The sequence below is a fragment of the Saccopteryx leptura genome, chromosome 1 (assembly GCF_036850995.1).
Source record: "Saccopteryx leptura isolate mSacLep1 chromosome 1, mSacLep1_pri_phased_curated, whole genome shotgun sequence".
NCBI classification, from domain to species: Eukaryota; Metazoa; Chordata; class Mammalia; order Chiroptera; family Emballonuridae; genus Saccopteryx; species Saccopteryx leptura.
Genome location: NC_089503.1, coordinates 178,685,752 through 178,709,646, shown reverse-complemented (window position 1 = coordinate 178,709,646; position 23,895 = coordinate 178,685,752). Strand labels below are relative to the sequence as shown.

The 23,895-nt window shown below is 43.0% G+C and overlaps 1 protein-coding gene and 1 non-coding gene across 2 annotated transcripts in view; one reads left to right on the top strand and one right to left on the bottom strand.

Moving 5' to 3' along the window:
• Positions 1–23,895, top strand: part of KIF26B (kinesin family member 26B) — a 467,067-nt gene that overhangs the window by 315,897 nt on the left and 127,275 nt on the right. The window lies entirely within an intron of this gene.
• TRNAA-CGC (transfer RNA alanine (anticodon CGC)) lies at positions 5,632–5,707 on the bottom strand. Its single transcript has one exon. It is a non-coding gene; the product is annotated as a tRNA-Ala (tRNA).

Genomic DNA, 23,895 nt, shown 5'->3' with positions numbered 1-23,895 from the left:
AAATGTCAAAATAATCTGGAGATGTTTTCTCTGAACATATGTACCCTGATTTATCAATTTCACTGCATTAAAATTAATAAAAATAAGATAAAAAAATAAAAAGAAACACTCCTTGGAGAACTTCAGTGATTTGTACAAGATCGTCCAGTGTCGTCCAACCAGCCAGGGCCTTACGGAGCGGTTTTTAAATTACTGTCCTGAGCTAGTAGTTAAAATTCATGTCAAAATTAGACTTTGTGATGTGAAATATCAGCAATTGCATTTTGCTAAGACTAGCCACATATTTAGAGTCATACAGTGGTCCACAGAAATTCTATTCCTTCATCAACATGCCAAGGGAGGATTATCAAGCCTTTTGCTAAATTTGGCTGAGCTCTGCTACTGTCTTGAGAACCAGGTTGTGGCTTCATCACATACACAAATTTTGCTTCCCTGGGATTTTGGTAACTACTGACTGCTGTATGTTCATACCAGTGGGGCATCTGTAGAGTTGTCTGAGAATTTGGCCATTGACTATGCGGATGGAAGTAGGAACCAACTAAGGTAGCATACACTTCAGATAAGACAAACTCCAGCCCCAGGAGAGACCCCTAAGGTCTACTCTTCTGATAAGAAAGTAATTTTGTCTGTTGTTGATATGAAGCTTTTTCTAGGATGATTTCTTTCAACTAGAGATTTAGAGTTTAATGAAATAGATAAAAAATATATATTTTCTTTCATCTTTTCAAAAACAAGGTGGAGTGAGGGGATGTTATGTTTGAGGGAGAAAAAGCAACAATTACTCTAAAAACCATGAATAGTTTACACTGAACTCAAGTTCAATGAAGGTCAAAACAATGTTGGTCTTGATCTGGGTACTCTCTACAAATGTATTTGTTTGGAGGAAGGAATGAAGGAAGGAGGGGGAGGGAAGGAGGGAGGGAGGGAGGGAGGGAAGTAAGGAAGGAAGGAAGGGAGAGAGGGAGGGAGGGAGGGAGGGAGGGAGGGAGGGAGGGAGGGAGGAATTTTGATTATAGACATTATCTGGGTATGAAGAAAATGCCTCTAGATAGGAAAGAGAAATCAAATGTCAGGGGGACTCAAGAACCCAGGACATCAGCAGGTACCACATCCTTTCTTGCTATGAGTAGAATCTCCCTGAAAACATATCTCTATCATTTAGAAAAGAACCATACAGTGAACTGTTTTTTGAACCACACATACATTTTCCTAATTTGTCTTTTAAAGATTACATCTAGAATTTCATTTGTCATTTTTTCTTGTGACTTTACCTCATTGACACATAGACTTCATGTCTATTTGGCTGTATATGGTGTGAATTAAACTCCTATTCTACTATATAAAATTCCAGGGTCTTCATGCTCCTCTTGGGCAGTGCCAGCCACCCTGTATACACTGAAGGTCAAGTCAGTTAAGATATTGGCTTTCTCCCAATTTGGCATTTACATTCTTAAAAGTGCCCCCCACCCAGATCTAACTAAATATTAGAGGTATCTGACCTTTCATTTAAAAAGAAATGTTTGCTGTCCTATTTTCAACAAAAAACCTCTGTTCTCAAACACATTCTGTGGAGAGACTCCCTTGCTTCTTCTGCGAGGGAATAAAATCCTTCTCTCAAGTCCAGCAGGCTGGAGATCAAGGGCATCGCATCACCGTGTGTCTGAGGAGTGATTATCGTCCATGAAAACTTGGCGGTGTCGGGATGTTTCAACCTCTGATAGACCAAAGGACTTGGAGCTAGAACTTAGGAATTTTACTCTTGGCTTTGTCGCGGGGTGGCTGTCTTGCCTTGGAAAGGTTTGAATATCAGTCTCTTCTCCTATACAGCTCTAATCATTTTCCAAGGCTGATCCAGCTATACTGTGAAATCTGATGTCACATAGCTCTCCATGGGCCCATGCCGGGTGTTAGAGGTATTTTCCAATGGTTCTCCTGAGTGATGTGATGTAGCCAGTGCAAGGAAAGGAGCCTGGTCCTGCTCGGGTAATTTTCTCACACCCCTAGGGGCTACTGAGTTCAACACCAGTTCTCCAGCTTTCAGAGCCGTCCTGTCTTCTCTGCATCCTGGGCAGGTGGCTGGGGCAGGGCTGGAAGTCAGGACTTGGGCTGTAAAAAGTGAGGAGGCCCTGGACCCAGTGTTGTGTAGGCAGCTGGCTCCCATCCAGGCTTACTCCCCTTCTTCCGGGCATAGACATTCATTCTAGAACAACTTCTACCTCCTCGCTACCTTCCTTCCAGTACCCTTTCTTCCTTTCTCACTCTCTGCTCTCTCTTCCTCCATTAATATTGGCACTGTGGTCATAGTCGGCCCCATCCCATAATGAGGCTAGGAAAACAGGGACTATGGGAGACTATATTAATCTACAAAAGAAATGATAAAATTTAAATATCTTGCATGTACAAATCCTTAACTTTCTACTGAAAGGCAAACTGCATAATGATTTAATCTTGGGAAATTAAGCAATAAAACATGCTATTAAAAAAAAGCTATACTTGGCTCCCACAATGCCTGACTGCTCCAAATAGTGACAGAGGGATGTTTTTCTCATTAGCAGATTTGGGATACATATTTGTAGACAACTGAAGTTTTGAAAATCTGGAAGATCGTATACAAGGCACTGTATACAACTCTCATTATATATTACAGTACCCCTCCTTTCCTCTGTCAAACTTCCTTCTCTCAGTAACCTAGATCTTGAAAATAATGAACCAATATAAACACATAAAATGTGTAAATTTGATGGCAAAGCACATCAAGGAACACAAATTATTTTTTAACATCTCTACTTGTATTTTCAGAATACACACGACTTATTTTTCTCCTGGAGTCTCTAAATGATTAAGAATTTTCCCATAGTTTGATATTTCCATTGGGATATTTATAGGTGATTTAGGTATGATTCTTTGGGAGTTTCTAAAAAATTATAACTATTTGATAACCATGAAACGTTCTCCCTTACATATGAATACATACATTTTTTATATAAATGGGTCATTAGAGTTTTAGCTGCTTGGGTTGCTTTTCTTTTTAATTATTACATGGAATAGTATTTCCTTATAAGAGGGAATAAGGAAGCTAGTCTCTCTCGGGCTTCCTGCAGAGACAGTGGCGCCCAATCTCTTATGTCCCCCAAGACAGCCTTAGTCATACACATTACATATCTATTGGGGCTGTGTGTATCTAGTTGGTAGGGCTTAGTTGGATGATGTAACTGCAGACCACAGCAAGGAGTTCGGCTCATTTAAGAGAAAGCTCTTTCCTCTACTTAACCATCTTACCATCTTAAATTCTCCTTATAACCTCATAAGCTAATAAATTGTCCCAGTCTTTCAGGAAACGGTTAAGTCCCTCGTCATTTATATAGCTTCTAATTTGTGCAATAAACAAGAATTTAGCCTCGAAGGCATCTGTCACTTAATCTATATTATGATCTTATCTTTATATGTGAGCTGATTTGTTTTTCCAGATCAGTGGATGGCCAAGGGCACCATGTTGTTAATCTACGTCTTGGACATCCTCGGTGGACAGAGCATTGTAGCATGTTTCCAATAGACGGGAGGGGTCTATGGAATCATCTGAACCTGTGTTTTTCATAAACCATGTTTAACCGGAAAGCTCTGATTTCAGATGAAATCCTCAACATAGTACACAAATATAAGCAGAGCTACTCTGGTTGAAGGGGGATCTCCCTCCTTCTACCACCAGGAATCTCTGACCTCTAAATGAGAGAACTCAGACCCTGGAGGTAAAATTAGTTGCCCAACATTTTGATGATGGAGGAAGAATCTACCATATTTCCTCATGTATAAAACATATCTGGTTTCAAAAAAATTGGAGTCTAAAAACTGGGTGCATCTTATCCAGTGGTTGTAGATTTTTTTTTTTGCATTTCCTGCTTTTTCATGTTTGTTTTTACGCTCATTGTTGAAGACAGTGATTTGTTATCAGACACAGATGAGGACAAGCTAATGGATGGGAGTTTTGACAGTGATGAGGACTTGTATGAATTTTATGATGAATAAAACTTGAGTTCAATAACTTTATTTAATACATTATTTTTCAAATTTTGGGCCCCCAAATTAAGGTGCATCTTATAAATGGGAACGTCTTCTACATGGGGAAATACAGTACTTTTGCTGTCTTGAAGCTCTGACATCACTAGAGGGACATGGGTGGAGACTGCTGGTAGTTAAATTCTAGTGGGTGATGGGTTGGGGTTCAAGAACCCAGCACAAGGACAACACTGCTTTGTCCCAGGGGTTGCAGGTTGGGTTATCTCACTGAGGTGGAGATGGCCACACAGGACGTTTATTATTAACAGCTGTAGAGATGAGGGGGCAGACACAGGATCGCATGGAGGACAATGTCAAATGGCCTAACAGGCCCAACAAAGCTTCAGCCAACACCACTGGGAAACTGGAGTGTACATAGCTCATCAGAGCAACCAGCATTGGACTCTATGGCTGTGCCCTTGAACCCCGCCTCCACCAGTCATTGGATGAGGTCCATGCCAGGAAGGCCACTTCTTGGAGAAAGTGGCTTCTGCAACTGAGGCACATTCTAAAAGGCCCGACAGCTAGAGGCTGACTGTCCCCAGCTGGGACAATCTCCACCTCAATGAATGACCTAGAAGGCACATTTCCCTCCATGTCCACTACACAGGCCACTGGGAATGCTGGTGGCAGCCTTCCCAGCCACCTCCTAGGCTACCCCAAACCCCCAGTTAGGGATTCCCAGCTCGATCGTATTGAGCGGGATGCTTGCTAAACCATGTTGTGACAAATAGATCACTTTGTTGTGTTTTAAGATGGAATCCTATGGCTACTTTTTATTTCCATTTCTTGTTTCTCCAAGTTTAATGACATTTTCACCTGTGAGGGCTTACTTTGGTTTTGCTACAGTGGCAAGCACAGCAGCAGTTTATGTGTGGGAGGGTGTGGATTCTAGATCTCATTCTGGAAGTTATTAGCTGTGTGACCAAGAGCTAATCAGTCCCTTGCCTTCTCTGAGCTATGATTCTTAATTGGACATGGGGGACTTGATAACGAATGAAACACTTTAAAAACTAAAACATTGTTTAAAATACACCTTAGACAGTGATATACCCCAGAGTTATTTGGGCTTTCTTCCTCTAGTGTTCCATCTAACTATCCATTCTCTCACCCCTCTACCCCTCTACCCCTCCAACCACCCAATCACCCACCCATCCACCCACCCACTAATTCATTCATCCATCCATCCATCCATCCATCCATCCATCCATCCATCCACCCGTCCGTCCATCTATCCATCTATCCATCCAATTATTAGTGTGCGTGATTCCTAACTTTTTTTTTTTTTTTTTGTATTTTCCGAAGCTGGAAACTGGGAGGCAGTTGGACAGACTTCCGCATGTGCCCGACCGACCGGGATCCACCCGGCATGCCCACCAGGGGGCGATGCTCTGCCCATCTTGGGGCATCGCTTTGCCGCAATCAGCCATTCTAGCGCCTGAGGCAGAGGCCACAGAGCCATCCTCAGCGCCCGGGCAAACTTTGCTCCAGTGGAGCCTTGGCTGCGGGAGGGGAAGAGAGAGACAGAGAGGAAGGAGAGGGGGAGGGGTGGAGAAGCAGATGGGCGCTTCTCCTGTGTGCCCTGGCCGGGAATCGAACCCGGGACTCTTGCACGCGAGGCCGACGCTCTACCACTGAGCCAACCAGCCAGGGCCATGATTCCTAACTTTTAATTTACAATTACTCCAAACGTTCTAATCCAAATAAATGGGAGATTTTATTTTCTGCTAATTTTGCTCCAGTAGAGTTAGTACAAGCTCTACTCCCACTTGACGCAGCCCATCTCTATTTGCCTCTCTCTGTTGCCACTGATTGCAAACGTGACACCTTTCTGAGCCCCAAACACATCAATTTATCAAAAACCACCTCCACAATATTGCACACCCCACAGGTGCACATCACTCTGGTGCCTTCTGTCCTGTTAACATTCTTTTCAGGTTAGCTCTCTGTGATTTTTTTTTCTTTTCATTACCCACCAAGTCCTTACTTTCTAGACCAAATCTCTGATGTTATGACTTACTTAAACTTCTAAGTGTATTATGCATACAAAATAGTATATGAAATGTTGAAAGATGCTCAGTTGAAGGACCAATACAGCAAATATCTACGGTATGTACCAATCACACAGGTTAAGAAATGCCTCTTAGCTATATTTAGCCATTTAGTTAATGCATATTTATTGAGTGCCTACCTTGTGTGCAGAATTTGAGGATGTATAACAATGACTGAGAGGTTATCTAGTTTATGTAAAACAGCTCACCATCATCTTACAGGGAAGAAAGAGACCAACTAATAACAACTGTGGTGTGTAGAGGTGCTCACCATAAGACATACAAACAAAATGTAATTGGGACTATTATGTACACCTGGAAGAGAGACACTGGCTTCCAAGAGGATGAGTCTTTGGACTGAGTTTTAAGGGATGGTTTGCCTAGGGAAGAAGAGTATTTGGGCAAAGGTAGCAGCCAGTAGTCTCAGAGCTGTGAGAAAGAGTGGCGTGTTTGGAGAGTGGCAGGTCATCCCTTCCCATAACTCGCACTTAGTTTCTACGATTCTCTCTCTGCTGGGTTCATTTTTCACTGGTGTAACCACTCACCTTAGTTCATCCTGTCCTTCCACCCTCCATAGATGTTGGGTTCTTACAGGTGTTCCCCTAGGACCTCTTCTCATTTCATTCAGTTTCTCATCCATTCACTCACTCAGCATGGTGCAGACTGAGTCCTCACAGACTTCAGTCTGCCGTAGAATCACCTGTGGGGTTTGTGAAACTGCAGAATCTTTGAGGGAGGGTCTGAGCATCTCCATTTTTAACATCTGTCGCCAAGTATCTCTAATGTGGAAGACTGGGACCACACTTGGAGAAACACCTGAGCGAATTCCTCGTGGAGAGAGGGAGGGCTTAGAGAACATTTAGGAATGGGTCGGATAAGGTCTTGTGCTGTCCACCGTCATGGCTGCTGCTGCCAGCATGCCTGTAAGTCCTTCCTTCTATATGCCTCCACCTGTTCCTATGCTACCTGCAGAGCCCCATTTGTGAGTCTCATGTCCCTGCTCTATGTCACCCCCTCCTGTGGGCATAGTCTGTGTCTGGGCTCTGTCTGTGGTGCATCCTGGGCTGCAGCGCCACAGACAATGTAGTGCAGCAGGCAGGTGACAGTCACAATGAAAGCCTCTGCCTCACCTTGCTACCCTCCCCTTTTGGGGGGCTCCTTCCCTGAAGCAGGGAAAAAGAAACAGGACCCCAAAAGGCTGGGGAAGGCGTGGCCAAGGATGGTGTCAGAGGCAATATTTTGCACTTTCTTGCTGAGAGCATCTGAGTAGTTTCAAGACGTGTAAACTGCAAGACTAGACATTTTCACTGAAATATATGCACAGAGATATTATTCTCGTGAGGACATATGCCTGTATGTGTGTCTGGTCTACAAGTGTTGACTTACAGAGGCGCTCACATATCCAGAGCCTTGCTACATTGGCTTTGTCTGCACTAAGCGTGTATAAGGATGTATACTTAGAGATTGTAAACATTTGATTTTGATAGCCTGTGTTGCAGCTCCTGGGCTCAGAACATTCCTAAGCTACTGTGGTTAACAGGAGTTGTAGCAAGTGGTTCTGTCTCCGTTGGTCTCTCCTCTCTCCCTCTGCCTCTCTCTCCTCCTCCCTCCCTGCCCGCCTCTGCTCTCCCCCCTCCCTCTCTCTGAGATAGCAGACAAGAGAAAGAACTGGCGCTTGCTCTGAGAAGCGTGCTTGCATCTGCGGATTGGCAGTCTCCCCGTGAGTTCCCTTCCATAGATGCGGTGTTCTTGGAGGGAAATGCAATGTTGGAGCTGGGGCTGCACTGGACGGGGAAGGTGACTGGGAGCTTGGGGAGGCCAGGACCATGGTTTAGCTACAGGCTGGAATCACAGGAATGTTTCAGCAGGGTCTGCTCTGAGAATTCCCAGACCCCCATGGATTTTCGAATTTCCCAGCCTTGCCTCATTCACCTTTGCACTTTTCTACTTCCTTCTGAGATGGCCCCAGATCTGCAAGAGACATTTGAAAGAAGCTGTTTATTAACAGATGGGAAGAAATGGATTCTGCACTTGATTATTTAGCTATGATGTATCAATGATGGATTGGAGAGCGGTGTAAGTAACTATATATGTTCCTGTAGTTAGATGGTCTGTCGTAGTTGCTTTTTTGTAATATACTCTAACTTTTCAGTGCATTTCTTTTTGAGAAAAGTGAAAATAAAATGTGCAAAGTACTCCAAAGAAGTTAGGAGGGAGATTTTATGAGCTTTCTTCTTTAGTTGACTTGCAGACTACATATGCAGCTATGTCAGACAAGATACCCAAACTCCTGATATAGAATCTGCACACATTTCCCCAGAGGATGCAACTAAAACAGGAAATAAATGGATCAGGTTTTGAACTGACCATCACTGTGATACTCAGACTTATTCTGAGTTGCTTAAAAAATTTTTGACATGCGCTCATTTTAGAATCAAAGATAAAATTCAAATGTGTTTTCAGGACAGGATCATAAGAAATGAAGTTAGCCTGTGGCTTTCGGAAGCAGTTCTTTCTGGTTACATAAATGAGATCTTTTCTTTTCTTTTCTTTTTTGTAATGTTAAATGTTGACGATTACATTTCTCTTCCATTTCAGCTTTTCTTGAGACAGGACACTTCCCCATTGTAGAGGCTAATGTCAGATCACCCTGAGGTTGTGGGATGCCCCTGCCAGTCACAGAGGTTTCCAGTTTTCTGGGGCTTGATTTGAGCATTTAAATTCTCCTGGTTTCAGGGAAAGATAAAACAAGTAACTTGAAGACCAAATTCAGTTTTATTTCAGAGGAGAAAGGAGCACCCATTAAAAAGATTAGACATTGAAATTAAAGAAGATGATTTGCCTTTTCTTCCAGCTTTGAAATGAGGTTAATTTTGTATAGAAAGAGTCATTTAAGCTTTCTTGTTTTTAAAAAAGCAACACAGTATTTTTAAAAATACTTTTCAGTTCATACATCATTTAGGTAAGGACATCAAAATAGATTGCTTACTTTTTTTCTTCTTTTTTATGACCAGTTGCAACTTTTATTTTAGAGTCTGTGCAGTGATCTTAATACAAATATGTCTGGCTTCTTAGAACTTGCTTAGATGTGGGAGTGGGCTTTCTAACAAGGGCACCGTAATGAGGTTTTCTGGGTGATCTCTGGCCTTTCTCTCTCCCTCACATCCACACCCCAGGCAGGTCTGTGGCCCCTCCCACCTTCCCACCCCGCTGCCTGTCTCCCAGCCCCCACCCATCCTTCCCTCAGAGTGTTGGAACATTATGAAAGACCCTTCTGAAGGTTCTGTTTAGCAGTCGGCCCAACTCTGGACAGAGAAGTGCTGTAATTCAACACACAGGGCTGCCAAATTTGGAAGCGAATGAGCTCAGTTGAATATTAAATCAGTTCTCTGAGCCATCAAATGAGATCATATCTGACAAACTTGACCCAAAGCGCTCCTAACTTTATTGATTGTCACTTAACATCATCCAGGGCTGTAACACCGAGTACCTGAGGGGACTGGCCTGAACCCGAACTAAATCCCCAAGCTCGGCCCAGATTCCTGCTGGCCAACTATAGTTAGGGCCACGCCTTTTAAGATACATCCTTTGTTATCAAGGGAAATCTGAGACAGAAAACACGTGTTGGCAGCGTCACGTGAGCGCCATACACACGAAGGGGTTATATCACAAGCGGAAATGCTTCTAATCTTGTGCTATTTTGTTTTGGTTGGTTGTGTATACGAACATCAGATGGGTGCATCTGGTGAGATTGGGGGTAGGGGGGTTGAAAACATAGAGTAATATGTGCCAGAACAAGGAAAATGATTAAAAAAAAAGTCACTCCAAAATGGGATACTTTTCTTACCCAAATCCCAGCAGCCACTATTGGATTCGGCTCCCTATTAAAGCAGACACGTCCCTGGGGCGGCAGATACTGGCTGCAGGCTCCTTGGGTTCTTGGAGATAGAGATTCTTGCATTCTGCTTTGGGATTTTCAGCAAAGGAGGGAGCTTTCTCCTGAAATATGAAAAATGGCCAATAAGAGCCAATTTTCTGAGTTCCTGCTCACTTGAAGAGAGCAAGCACCTCCCTTCCCTTGTTCACACCCCTCCTGCTCTTCCTCCTCTGACCCAGCCCGTGCCTGTGTGTGCCTCTGAAGTGTCCCCGATGAAGAGCTTACATCCCCCAGGAATCCCGTGTGTGTCCTGTTAAGGCAGAGATTGGCTGCCAAGGGCAGAGTTTTCATGGAGGGTGGAGAGTGCTTTTTAGCAGTGAGTGAGCAGAGGGGCCAGATATGCTGATACCTGCAAACAGTCTTTGAGGGAGGCATCTGATTGGCATCAGTAAAACTGCTGAGCAATTAATAAAAAAACCCACTGGAGTCAGGTGAGAGAAGGAAGAGAGGGAAAGGGAAGGCGGTGGGTTGTCTCTGAGGAGTTTCAAACCAAGTTCTGTTCAGCACCGGGAGCTCTGAATTGATAATGTCAGATGGTTGAGATTGTCTGAAACGGATCGATACATTACAGATGGAACGGGGTTTCCATGTTGGCCCGATGCTCTGCTGAAAAGCTTTGTTTCAGGTGCACTGCTGACTCTCCCTCTGCTCAGCAGCCCCTTCTGTGACAGCAGGTGCTCTCTCTGGGTGCTGTCTTCCTTAGCGACTGGTTCGGATCCTACCATTGGGCACTAAATTCTCAAACCAACTATGGTCTTTAGATCTTTAACTCTGAGCCAAGTGCTTTCGTTTTCTTAGTTTTGCCTTGAACTAATAGGCTCAGTGTTTCCGTCTGTGACACTTCTCCTCGCCATGAACTCCGTTCCTTTATAGCAGTGTTTTTCAACCAGTGTGCCGCGGCACACTAGTGTGCCTTGAGACATGGTCAGGTGTGCCGTGGGGAAATTAAACATGGGTCCCCAAACTACAGCCCGTGTGCCGGATACGGCCTGCGGAGGCTATTTATCTGGCCGCCGCCAGCCGCCTCCATCTGAACATAAACATTCCCCTCACAATCCCTCCAGCTATCAGCAACAGGAAGAGTGGAGGCACAGGGAACACTCACTGACCAATCACCTTCTAGGATTCATCCCGACCACTAGCAATGAACCAATAGTAGGCTGCCTCTCATCCACACCCAGGAACGTTCCTGCTCGGGCTGCCCCGCACTTGGCGGCAAGTAGTTGAAGCTGCTACTCTTCCCCATGGTCCCCATTTCTAATCCTGGTCAGGACTGGAGGTAAATGTTGCCACCACTAGATGAAGCCTCAGCCTCAGCTGGTTATGTCTATCCTGATGGTGTATATAGATATTTGACCTTTTTCATTTTAAAAGAGGCCCCCACAGTGGGTGATATATAAGCATCACAATGCATCACAATGTTATCTATATTGTATATGGCCTCCTGAAGGGTCATCTTCTTAAAGAGCTCAAATCTCTATATACACCATCAAAACAGACAGAACCAAGGCCCCTGCACCCAGCTGGCCATGGGATTTGAACCCACAACCTCAGGGAGAACTCTAGTATTTATCAGAATCCTTACCTAGAAAGCAAACTTCTCAATCTGACAGTAGAGATGCTCTGAGGACTTATGATGTTACACAAGTACCCAACATTTTCTAAAATTGATTTTGTCCAGTCTCTATATAGAGAGAGTATTTGCCAAATTAATTTGAACCCACAACCTTGATGAAAGCTCCAGTATTTATTAGCGGGACTGTATATATGAGGGGATACATGCGACTGTATATATGAGGGGTTACATGGGACTGTATATATGAGGTTACATGGGATTGTATATGAAGGGATGTTACGTGGGACTGTATATGAGGGATGTTACATGGGACTGTATATATGAGGGGGTTATCCTTTTTTATTTAACTTTTTTTTTAATAAATGTAATTTATTTAAACTTTAAATAAATTCTAACAGTTAGAGTGTCATTTTCTGTCATTTTGGTAGGTGGTGTGCCCCAGGATTTTGTAAATGTAAAAAATGTGCCGCGGCTCAAAAAAGGTTGGAAATCACTGCTCTATAGTGTCACCTGTACTGCAGGGATCACTCAAGTTTCTGGCAAGTTCTGCAGCAGAGCCCATGCCTTGTTGATACAACATGCCCATTTTTAAACTCACCTTCCGCCTGTTCCCTTGGAGAGACTGCCTGGGGAGAAACATGTCTTCCATAAACTTGGAAAACAAGGCAGGCCTATTAATGCCTCTGTGAGCCTTCCTGGTAACAGGAAAGACGTGGCATCTGTCCCAGGCTCTCCCCCGTCTCCCTCTAGGAGTCCAGGGAAGAACTGCTGTTAGGTAACATCTCAATTCAGCAGAACCAATAGGTATTATGCGCATTTGTCCTATTGACCAGCAAATTACATAGCTTCTCTAGGCTTCTATTCTTCACATCAATAAAATGCGTGCAAAGCTTACCTCTGAGATTTTTTCGAGAATTAAATGATCAAGCACAGGGTTTAGTTCAGTGCCTGGTCATGTCCTCCTTATTGGTGCTATCCTCGTGGTCTCCTGTCAACTATGAACCTGTCTGTTGGATGCTTTCAGAGGACCCAGACCCTAAATGATGGGGGTCCAGGGAAGACGTGATGAAAGAATAGAAATCAAGACCCACCTGGCTTTAGTCTCAGCTCTGTTAGTAACCATTTGTGTGACCTTAGAGAATCACCCTTTTCCCCATGCTCCAGGAATGGAAATACTTCTGTTTTCCTAAGTGGGTCACTCCATCCAGATTCATACTGGCCCCTCAACCCGGCATGTTCTTTCCACCTGCTCTTGGCTAATTGCATCCTTCTCTTCTTTTTTGAAACAGTCTCTGATCCTCTGCTCCTGGGTCAGGGTCCCTGCTGTCCAATTCTGTGACACCTGCCCACCATAGACATCTGTGTGTGCTTGTCTGCCTCTCTCACTAGACTGTGATCACCTTGACAGTGAGCCCTCTGTCTTAAAGCTCTGCAATCGGTACCAAGACTAGTTTCTGGCTCAATAAACATTGCTGAATGGATGCTTGAATCAAAGAATGAAAAAATGCCTCCATCACTGGTCTTGAGTGAAGACAAAATGAAAGAATGTGTGAGAGAGGCTTTGATGAGCAGAGTGCTGTGCTGTGGCCTTTCATTTTAAGTTTGTATGAGACACAGTGCACTTCCATGACCAGTATTTTAGCTGGTTTCCTAGATACTATGATTCATAAATTTTAGTGAAACAAAATAATATTCTTTTTACTTTTTTGCGCTGTCCTTGTAGTATGGGCCCATTCTTTGTCGCAGAAGCAGGGCAGGCTTTGTGTGGACCAGAGGCTCTGATGTTTGAAACCCTGTGCGCATCAAGACTTTTGACTCCACAATGCGGGGATAAGGCTGAAAGCCAGTGCCCGTGTGAGGGTCACTCTGTAACTCCACTTTGCCGCAGGGGTGTGAGCAGCTGATGACACATCCCTTCCTGAGAAGACCGGGAAGGGAATCAGCTGTCAAGCAGGCATGGAGAGAGGAAGAGAAGGGGGCCTGGGACAAAGAAAATACTCCTTGCTTTCTTTCCTGACTTCATGGTGGAGGTGGCCCCATCCAGGAGAGAGGTGGGGGAACTCTCTGTAAGCCTGACAAGCCTGGGTTTGAGTTCCAACCTCACAGTTGGTTCTTTGCATGTCACGAGCCTTCTTGCTTGGAAGTGACGGTTCTCCATAGCGGTGCTAGAATTCTGGTTTTGGACAAACCAGGCTCTTTCTTGGCATTAGGTCTGTTTTTCCTTCAGAAAATGTCTATGGAAGGAAACAAAAGCATGTTTAACAGAAGTAGTCATTCCCAATGGCCAATCCTGATGCAGAGTCACAAGATGGCCCAGAGGGTGACATACAATCGTGTTCATGAGCGTGTTTGTAAATAGACCTCTCTATAGGGTTGTATATTAGTACTGCACATATATATGCAAAAGCCCACTGCAGCTGCCTTAGCCATTAGAGTGAATATACTGTGGGTCTATTATTCACCTCTTCAGGTCCAGCCCAGGGATTGTATAGGCTCATTTTTCATGTTCCTTTGACCCTTGGATGTCTCCACAAATGAGCCACCTGCTGGATCCTGGGGTGGGGGTTGAGATGTGGATTCAGTAATGAGCCCACGCGGCCTTTCTATGCCTATTGGCTGCTCTAAAGAGAAATTGAGGAATACTGCAAAACCACAAATCTGAGTTGTCAGCTCATAAATATGTAAGCTCCTCGCTTAGGTAATGAGGTCCTTGACAGCCCAAACTGTCATTTGCACATTCTCATCAGCTGAGCGCAAGGTTCCAGTTGCCAGACTGTCCCTGGATCCTGGGGACTAAAAGCTGGCGAGTGGAGAGAAGGGAGGGTGAGCAGGGGAGGGGAGTGGTTGCTCTTAAAGATCTCTGGCTGTCCCCCATGGCTGCTGTCCTCCTCCTCACCCTGCCGTTGGGGGCTTTGTCTCTTGGTATTTTGATTCCTAAGTGTAGGCAAAATTTTTACAGTGTGGCACTTGGAATAGGAAAGGAGTTGAATGTGAATATATAAATGGAGACGGGAATAAATAGTTGGCAGGATTTAGCTTTTGGCCACGGCAACTAAATCTGTACAAACTTCAGTCTCTGTTGTGTTATGTTTAAAACTTATCAGGCACTTCATAAAAAAAACAAATCAACATTTTAATGTATATCTACTTTTAAAATAAAGGCCTGCAGACGAACATTAGGGCAGGAAGCAGCTGTTTAATATACAAACATTTAATTGAACACCAAAGATGTTATAGGCCGTTTGTAGGGGTTTTGAGAATCAAATTGAATCAAGAAGAGGAATGCTTAAGACACATAAATTCTACTGCAATACACTGTGATAAGTCACAAAATAGCTCTATTAGCAAAATACTATCATAACATATGGAGAAAAGGAGTAATTTCTCCTCTGGGTGGTGGGGAAGGTGCCACATGCAGTAATCGTAGCATAGAAGGATGAATAAGAAGGTGACGGAAGAAAGGACATTTTAGAGGCATGGCATGAGTCTCTGTTGTCCCACAGAAGCAAGAACGTGCATGCTGTCATGTGACTATATTCATAGTGCATGTGTATTATACTAAATATTTTTTCAGATTCTAAAAATAGGCAATGATTAGGAAAATAGATCACATTAAACAGGCTGGTATGATTGATGGTAGTCAATTGTATCAGATAAGGTTCAAAATTAGGTCACATTTTTGCAGCTGGTTAGAAGCAGTTGATCATGGGTCAAGTATAAGGGAAAGGATGTAGGAATGGACCCATGCCTGTGTTTAGAACTGTGGCTCTGTGACCGAGAGGGTGGATGTCATACACTACTTGTTCCCTCCTTTTATCTGTAGATCCATTTCTAAAATCATTGCTTGAAGAGAGAGAACAGAATATTAAGACCAAAGAACTTGATTTCACTTGAAAATTCAGAAGGAAGAATCTGAATGGTAAATTCAGACTGGGTAAAAGCACTGGGTTCTATAGCATCTTTTAGGGAATTCAGTCTTCCTTTGCCAGCATTCTGTTAACTGGTTCCTTTGTTAAGGTGCACACCCAAATTCATGATAGTGGGAAAAAATACTAACTGTGCTTTAAAAACACCAAAGAAGGGTGAAATAATGGGTGCTCATAATAGTAAGTCAGAGTGTCACAGTGCTTACAAAAGCCATAGCATTTGAGAGCTGGGGGAGTCATTAAGGATCATGTATTTGGTTGACTTTCAAATCTTTGAAGGATGGCATTCTGGGAGTGGCAAAAGTCCGGCAGTGGAGTTGGTGGGAACAACCATACTCTTACACACTCATTCTTGGATCCATTTGTACATCCATTCTTTTTCCTTCAACAAATGTTCATAAGAGTGTTGCAACATTTAGGATAAATATTTAAATGAAATACTGGCTGTACCTTCCAGGAGCTTACAGTTTTATAAGGAGATAAAACTGGAATAAAGAATATAACTGGAACGTTATATTAAAAATATAACAAAATCTATTAAAGTTCAGAAATGGAAAATTATTTCCAAGTGAAATGGATGACCGTGCCCTCACATGGAGAATTTGCTGTATGAATTCAGACTTTGACAACCACATCTGTTTTATTTAAGAAATCTTGAGCCTCCAACAAGAGAAAAAAAATTAGGTAAAATTAAGTCTTTTGGCTTAACCCATGTGTTTATTCTGGGGCAAAGCAGAGCAGGAACAGATTGAATTGTTGAATTGTCCTTCTAATAAGAACATATTGTTCAAGTACAGGAGCATCATTGATTTAATTATCTTGAACATATAATTTTGAAAAAACTTTTTTTTTTTAAAGAAACGGAAGATTCTTCAGTTAGCTAACAATAAACATAAGCAGTCTCTAAAGGCATGTCTCATCATAAGTACCCCAGGGAGAAGCCCAAGAAACGTGGACTTTGAGCCCCCTCTGGAGGAAAGAAAAAGAGCCCTCCCTGCTTGCCTGGCCGCAAATGGTTTCTTTCCTAAAGGTCAGAAATGAAGAAGAGAACCATCTAATCCAATTGATTTTTGAAATTAACCATATAAAGCAGAAACCCACAGTGTTCAGCTCTTGGAAAACCCAGGAAGGATGTTTGCTGCAACAGGCAACTTCCAAACATCCCTCCCCAATGGCTTGAAACAGCTAGTGTTAGACACGGACTAATAATGATGTGGGAAAATAATTATAATGAAAACAATAATTATGTTTGTTTTAGGAACAGAGCCTTTGGAACCCCATGCCACAAAAGAGTTTGTAGGTTGTCATCATTTAAGAAGCCAACGAACCTTAAAAAGAAGCAGAAAAATCTGTTTATTTATTTCCTCATTCTACAAGTGTTTCTTGAGTACCTACTGTGGATGAGGTTCTGTTCTCAGCAATAAAAAAACAGACAAACAAAAGACAATGTTCTCGTTGGTAAGGCTTCCAGTGGAGCAGGTGACATTAAGCATCAGCTCCGACCACTCCTTCTAACCCAGTTAAGTGTGAGTGAGTGTGGGGAAGGAGGCGGGGAAGCACAGCTCCTGGTGGGCCTGGGGAGCTCCCTGAAGGTGAGACTGTGTGGCACTCTTTCAAAAGCAAGACAGAGTCTTATTTTAGCTCCCTACCCCACAAAATAAAATACTTAAATATATCCAATCTGCCCCAAAGCATACCTTTTGTAGAACCTCTGGGCTGGAGGAATCTTAAAATAAAAGTTGCCACCCAGACCGGTGTTTCCAAACTCTTCTTTGATGGAAAGCATGTGAGGACCACAGGGCTGACCCTATCCGGAAGACACATGGCCAGTGTTTCTTCTTTGGGGCCAGTGATTTGGGACCAACCGTTAATCCAGTCATCTGTGTTTATGTGGTACTCACTATGGACAGGCAATGTTGGGAACAGGCACAATTGTGGGAAAGGCAGACAAGAATCCTGACCTTACAGAGCTCCCAGTACTGTGAAGAAGACACAGGTAATCACAGCTAATTGCAGGAAGCAGTCTGACAAGTTACACTACTGGGCCACTCCTCCTCTCTACCAGGGACCACAATGGCAGGGTGCCTGGCTGGTGTGAAGACATAGGTTCTGTCAGCCTCTGTGCAGTACGGGAAACTTCTTTCTAATGCTTTAAGGAACGTGATATTGTTTACCCCCAGTTTAAATTGTGGGTCAGGTTAACTTAAACTGAGCTACTTTTCCTCACACAGCGTTTTGGTTTTGCCTTTTTGTTTTGCACATGTGCTTTCTGTTTATTTCTGGTGTCTTAGTTGTATTGAACAATATTGCCTACTCAACCCATCCGGCTCCTCACTCCCTGGCTCCTTTTGCTTTCTTCTCTTTTTCCATCACTCATGAAATGTTGAGGTTTCTCATGGTCCTGTCCTGGGTCACTTTCTGTTACAATTCTGCCTGGTACCTCCCAGGACATCTCAGTCATTCTTAGACCTCAGCTGCTATCTCCATGCTGAAGACTCTCCAATATCTAATACTATAAATGACAATCTAAACCAAGACTTTATGCCTTTAAACTAAGTGGTTTCTGTCTATGGAGTCAAAGGCTCTTTATAAATAATGAAAATGCTGATATATTTCTGACCCATTTCTTGGTAATTAGGCATGCATTAGAAGTCACTGTGCATCTTTAAATGCATCATTGAACAAGTCTTTCCATTGGTTGTTTTTCTTTTTTCTTCTCTTTCCAAGTGAGAGGAGGGGAGATAGAGAAACAGATTACTGCATGTGCCCTGACTGGGATCCACTCAGCAATCCCCATCTGGGGATGATGCTCTGCCCATCTTTGGCCATGCTCGCAACTGAGCTATTTTCAGTGCCTGAGGTGGATGCTCCATGGAGCCATCCTCAGCACTTGGGGCCAATGCACTCGAACCAATTGGGCCATGGCTGTGGGAGGAGAAAAGAGAGAGTAAGAGAAGTGGGGAGGGATGGAGAAACAGATGGTCGCTTCTGCGTGCTCTGACCAGGAATCAAACCCAGGACATCTATAACCTGGGCCAATGCTCTGCAACTGAGCCAACCATCCAGGGCTGCATTGGTTGTTGTTAATAATTTGACATAGGAGAAGGAAAGTGCAGAAATTTTAAAGATGAAGTGTAGCCACTTTCAGTGGAATGTTTCAGAAAGATAAAATGTTTCTGAAATTTTTGTAGAAACCAATGCAAAATAAGATTCGATTTATAAAAACTCAAATGACCAGCAATTTGTAGTGGCATACCTGTTATGGAAATGTGAGAATCCACATGGAGAGAAGAAGATTGATTGTGTTTGATTGATTCTATAACATGAATTACATCCTGTCCAAGTGCAGGTGAATATATTCACAGACACAGTTGGATGTCACCCTCATCTAGAGTATAGGTCCTTCCTGCTTTTCACACAGTCTGTTCCTAGGAGCTCTGTCAGTACATATATACATTATTTTCTTTGTAATAATATCAGCCTTGGGAATTGTATTCTTAGCCAAGGATTCAGGATCAGAAAACTAGTTATAATTACCAATGTGTGTTAGCTAAGCTGCGATAGCACCCTAAACCTACATGGCTACTTACAATAATATAATCATGCTCCAAGTTCTGCAAATAGGGAATCATTGAACTTACAATTCTAATAACTAAGAGTTGCTACAGCATGAAAAATTTAGTTTTGCTCATTGTCGATTTCACCTATCTAAACATGATACGCCCTCTAAAAGAAACAGTAAATGTGCAATTTAACATGGCTCAAGTTTCTTAACAGAATTAACCAGGAAAATTTTAACTAAGTCTTCATTTTATTTTGATAAATGTCTCGCTTGCCTACAGTTTCTTTTAAAATTTCATTTTTATAGCAATGTTTAATAGTTTCAAACATACTTATTAACTACAAGATAAAAAAGGAACTATGAAGAATGTAGTGAAAACATTAATTGAGAGAGATGAATTACTTGAGCTGAAGTCTCTGAGTTATCTTCTTATTTTTAATTTATTCTTCTTGCCTCCTTCCTCCCTCTTCAGACTGTGTGCACGTGCGCGCACACACACACATACATACACACACACATGCTCATGCACAGCCCTAAACAGCTTCAGCATAGCCTTAGAGAAAATCATTGCAACAGGAAATTGGGAAGAGTGGAGGGAGTCCATTCTTCATGTTCAAGTTCATGTCCTGTCAGTAATGCACCACAGACCTACCTCCTTGTTCCTGTTCAGTGATACTTCATAGCATCACTGCTGTGCATCTGCAGAAATAACCAAATAAGCAAGTATGCACAACAAAAAGTAGGTTATAGGTCTTTGTGAGCAGCTTTGATGCATAGTCACAAAGGGAATTGGCCCTATAGTCTCAACAGGCCATGATTACTGTTGATTCTCTTCCCTTTCACAAGTTAATTTGCTGCAGTAATTGTTCATCTATACTGCCTGCTTTGTGGAGATCGCTGCTCTGCTTTATTGGAAACAAAAGCTGCCTTCTGTCCTCTACTTTGGAGCTTTTGAACATGACCATGAACAGTGCACTTAACTGCAGTGCCCATTTGCCATGGTGGTCAGCGATCTGCATAGACTGTCCCCAGTGACCCAACTGTCAAGTAGGTAGGAAGGGAGAAGATGAGTTTCCGCCTCATCCCTCTAGTAGGGCTCCTGTGGTACTGGCGATCGCAGAGGTCTGGAGTGGTCCAAGCCTCGCTGCAGTCAGGGGTAAGCGTTCTGTGTGACTGTTGTGGTCAGAGACCCCATACAAATTGCTAGTTTTTGAAATAACTTAATTATTCCTTCAGATTTCAACTGTAGTAAATAATTTGTGAAACAGAAATATTGATATATAAGGGCAAATAAGAAATTACTTCCTCTTGCAAGCAAAACCAACTGTTATATTCAAATTTAATTAACCAAGCAGCCCCCAACCCACAGAGTGATCACCAGCATTGACAATTAATTAGCTTTGCTCTGAAAGAGCTGCAGGTATTGAGTACAGAGTTAGGGATTAAAGGCTTGATTTTCCTCTGCAAATGCTGGCCATTTCTAGCTATCACACCTTGATAGCAATTTGCTGCTTCAGGCAACAGCTTACATCTGAAGTGTGTAATTTCGAGTCAGTTTTTAATTTCCCATGATCAACACACGGGAAAAGTGAGAACCAGTTTCCTGTAAAAAGGAAGACATTAAAAGTGCACCACACAGGCTCTTCAAGATAATTTTTTACCAACTAGCTAAGGAAGATAAATAAATATTAAGGAAAATTCATAGGGAATTAGAGGTCACTCTGGCTTCTTTTAGAAAAAATTGAATGTATTGGTGTGACATTGGTTAATAGGATCATATAGGTTTCAAGTCTACATTTTTGTAATGTATATTGCATTGTGTGCCCACTCTTGGCTTTTAAAATGGGCTCTCTGTTTATGGTAGCCATTGGCAGATTCTTCCTTTTAACATTGCATTAGCATACATATAAATGATTTAACTAGAAACTACTGGAGTTAATATCTTAAAAGGCAGCATGATGTAATGAAAAGAACATTAGATTCATTAGGTTCTTGAAATCAAATTATCCAGAATATGCTTATTCCTTGAAGGGATCTTAATTTTAGTTGGATCGTCCTGGAAGTGTAGTGGTTTTATATCTATGAACATTATGAAGGGGGGTTTCTAAGCAGAAAAATCAGGCTCTGGCGGGCCACGAGAAATGGGCTTTAATTAGTCTAGGATTGTCTTTTTCTCTATTTTACAGGTACCAAAAGAGCTGGATTGTAATCACATGGTTTCATCAGTTCCATTTAATAAGACTAGACAGTTCTCACTGATTGATGTTTACAAAAGGTATCAGTAATGGCAATTAACTAAAATCATACATATCTAACTGGGATGGATTTTTAAACTTATATTTACCTTCACTTGGGTCTGGTGTCATAAGTGTTCCCCCATTCTTTTAATTTTTGTATTGAGCCCAGTTGGCAAAGGCATGGCTCCAGAGGAAGTTAAAATGCCTAGTTTCCCTGGTACCAAGCAGGCATGGGCTGGGAAGATGAGCCAGGGACAGAAGGATCTGCAGACAGGGAGCATCTGGTCCGAGGGATTGATGACTGGAAAGGTAAGTTAGCACAGGAAAAAAGGCACGGGGACCTTTGTGCAAATAAAGAAATCCAGCAAGATCAATCCAGACTGGGGCAGAAGGCTTCTAAGCAGAAGCCAAACTGCAGATAATCGGGAAGCCAGGTTAGGAGTCCGGGAAGACCCAGACCCAGGGCGTGGCACAGGCTGCATAACAGAAGCAGGAGCAGGGGAACCAGGGGGCAGCCCTGGCTAGGTCGTAAAACCCAGGAGCATGATGCTGGCACCAGGTCAGATAGGCAAGGCTGTGTCCCATGAGTACAACAGGGCAGAGTGCTCGCCCTGTGCTTTGTCCTCACCTGGCATTGCCCAGGGCATCTGTCATCAACACATTTCAAGCCAAATGCCTGGGAGATACACCCCCAGACTTGTGTGTGTGGTATGCTTTTGTCCTCCCTGATAATTCAGGTCTTGTAAGTGTGCACTGGCCGGACAGCAGGGAGTAAGGAAGTGTAGCCTTGTAAATGTGGTGTGGCCATAATAAAGAAGCCAGTGGCTACGGAGTCACAAGCTAAAGTGTATGTCACGTCGGTATTATGTTCCTCGACTTTCCTATCAAATGTGGACTGAGAATAAGCTTGGGTTTAGGCTATCTTCCAGCATCTTTTAAAGAGTGGTGGGTGCTCACTCCTATAATAAGACCGATTGCTGAGGCTCGAGCAAGTTGAGGTCGTTGCCAAGGTCACCACGTCTCAGAAACAGAACTTCCCTGTTTCTCGATATGTTTTCCTCTAGGTCATGACCTGGAGTGTGTTGTCTGGGCAGTATTTGGGTCTAACTTCCTGGGTTTGTTGAACATACAGAAATAGAGAAATGTAATAAGAAAGGCCACCTGTCTTCAGGCTGCTGATAGAGTGAGGTACCGATATGTCAAATCCTGGACCAAATCAAGTTTATTAGAGCAGATGTTGCCAACTCTCTCTTGGACCCTGGACCCAGCCCCCCTGCTGATGGCATCTTGGCCATTAGTGAAGACACTCCATCAGAGGCCCTGTCACACAGAATATTAAAGGACACCACATAGATCAGCCAGAGTGTCTGGTGTCCTGCTGGCTGGTGGCCTGAGTTGAGCAGAGTTGGCGACAGCGGAGCTCTGAGCAGCTGCTGTCTAATGAGTAAGGGGCTGAACCAGCAAGGCAAGGGGAAAATTCTTTCCTAAAACATTCTAGATCCCAGTGACCTGGGAGCAGCTTACCTGAGTTCAGAGAAACCATAGCAACAAAGAGACCCCACTATTCGGACCAATCAGAAGCAGAAGCAGAGGACACATCCCTTTGACATTTGCAGGCAAAGTGCCTTGGCAAGACATAGATTCTGCCACTGACCATATTTCTTTGGTGTTTCTAAAATCCAAATTTTCACACCTGGGAGATAACAAATTCATGCTTTGTACTTCTGCTTAGCCTTTATTAAATATCAGCTTTATTAGGGCAATTTTTTCACACGAGAAGCTGAGCTCAGCAATACTGTCATAGGCACCAGGCTTTAAGCAAAGGAGAAGGTTTCCCTTTGAATGGCTTTTGTTGTGAATGAGCTCCTTTTTGTCCCATGACTTTTTTTCCCCTTGAATCATATTTTTATTTACCCATAATATTCTCACTCTGACCATGAAAAAATCCAGACTCAAATGGATTAGCAATATCTACCAACAGTATGGTTTTCAAAAACTTCTTTAAATTACTTTTTAATTTAAGCATAGTTGATATACAATATTATATTGGTTATATTTGTTTTATGTGCACAATATAGTGGTTTGACAGTTTTATACCTTATAATGTGTTCATCCCACTAATTCTGGTAACCTTTTGTCACTGTGTAAACTTATCACAATATTATTGACTGGACTCCCCTGCTCCTTTTCGTCCTTCATCCCCTCTTATGCCTTCAGGCCTAAGTGAGTGGGATGCTCCCCAGACAACACAGTTTAGGAAAGGCTCTCAGCTCCCACCTGATGGGGAAGCTCTGGAGCTGAGTCCCAGGTATACCTGCTGTAGGTCTGCAGGCTTCCCCAGTTTTTCTCCCTTTCTGCTGCTGTGGAGCCCAGATAAAGTGGTCACTAGTGTTGGGCGGTGTGGATCCTCTGAGCCATGCCATTTGGGAGTAGACTCTTGAACACAGAGCAATTGCTGGGTTACTTATAGGTGACTTTCATGATATGGATAGCCTATGGATTACATATCTCTTTTGTGCATTCAATAAATACCAATTGATTGAGTAATTGAGT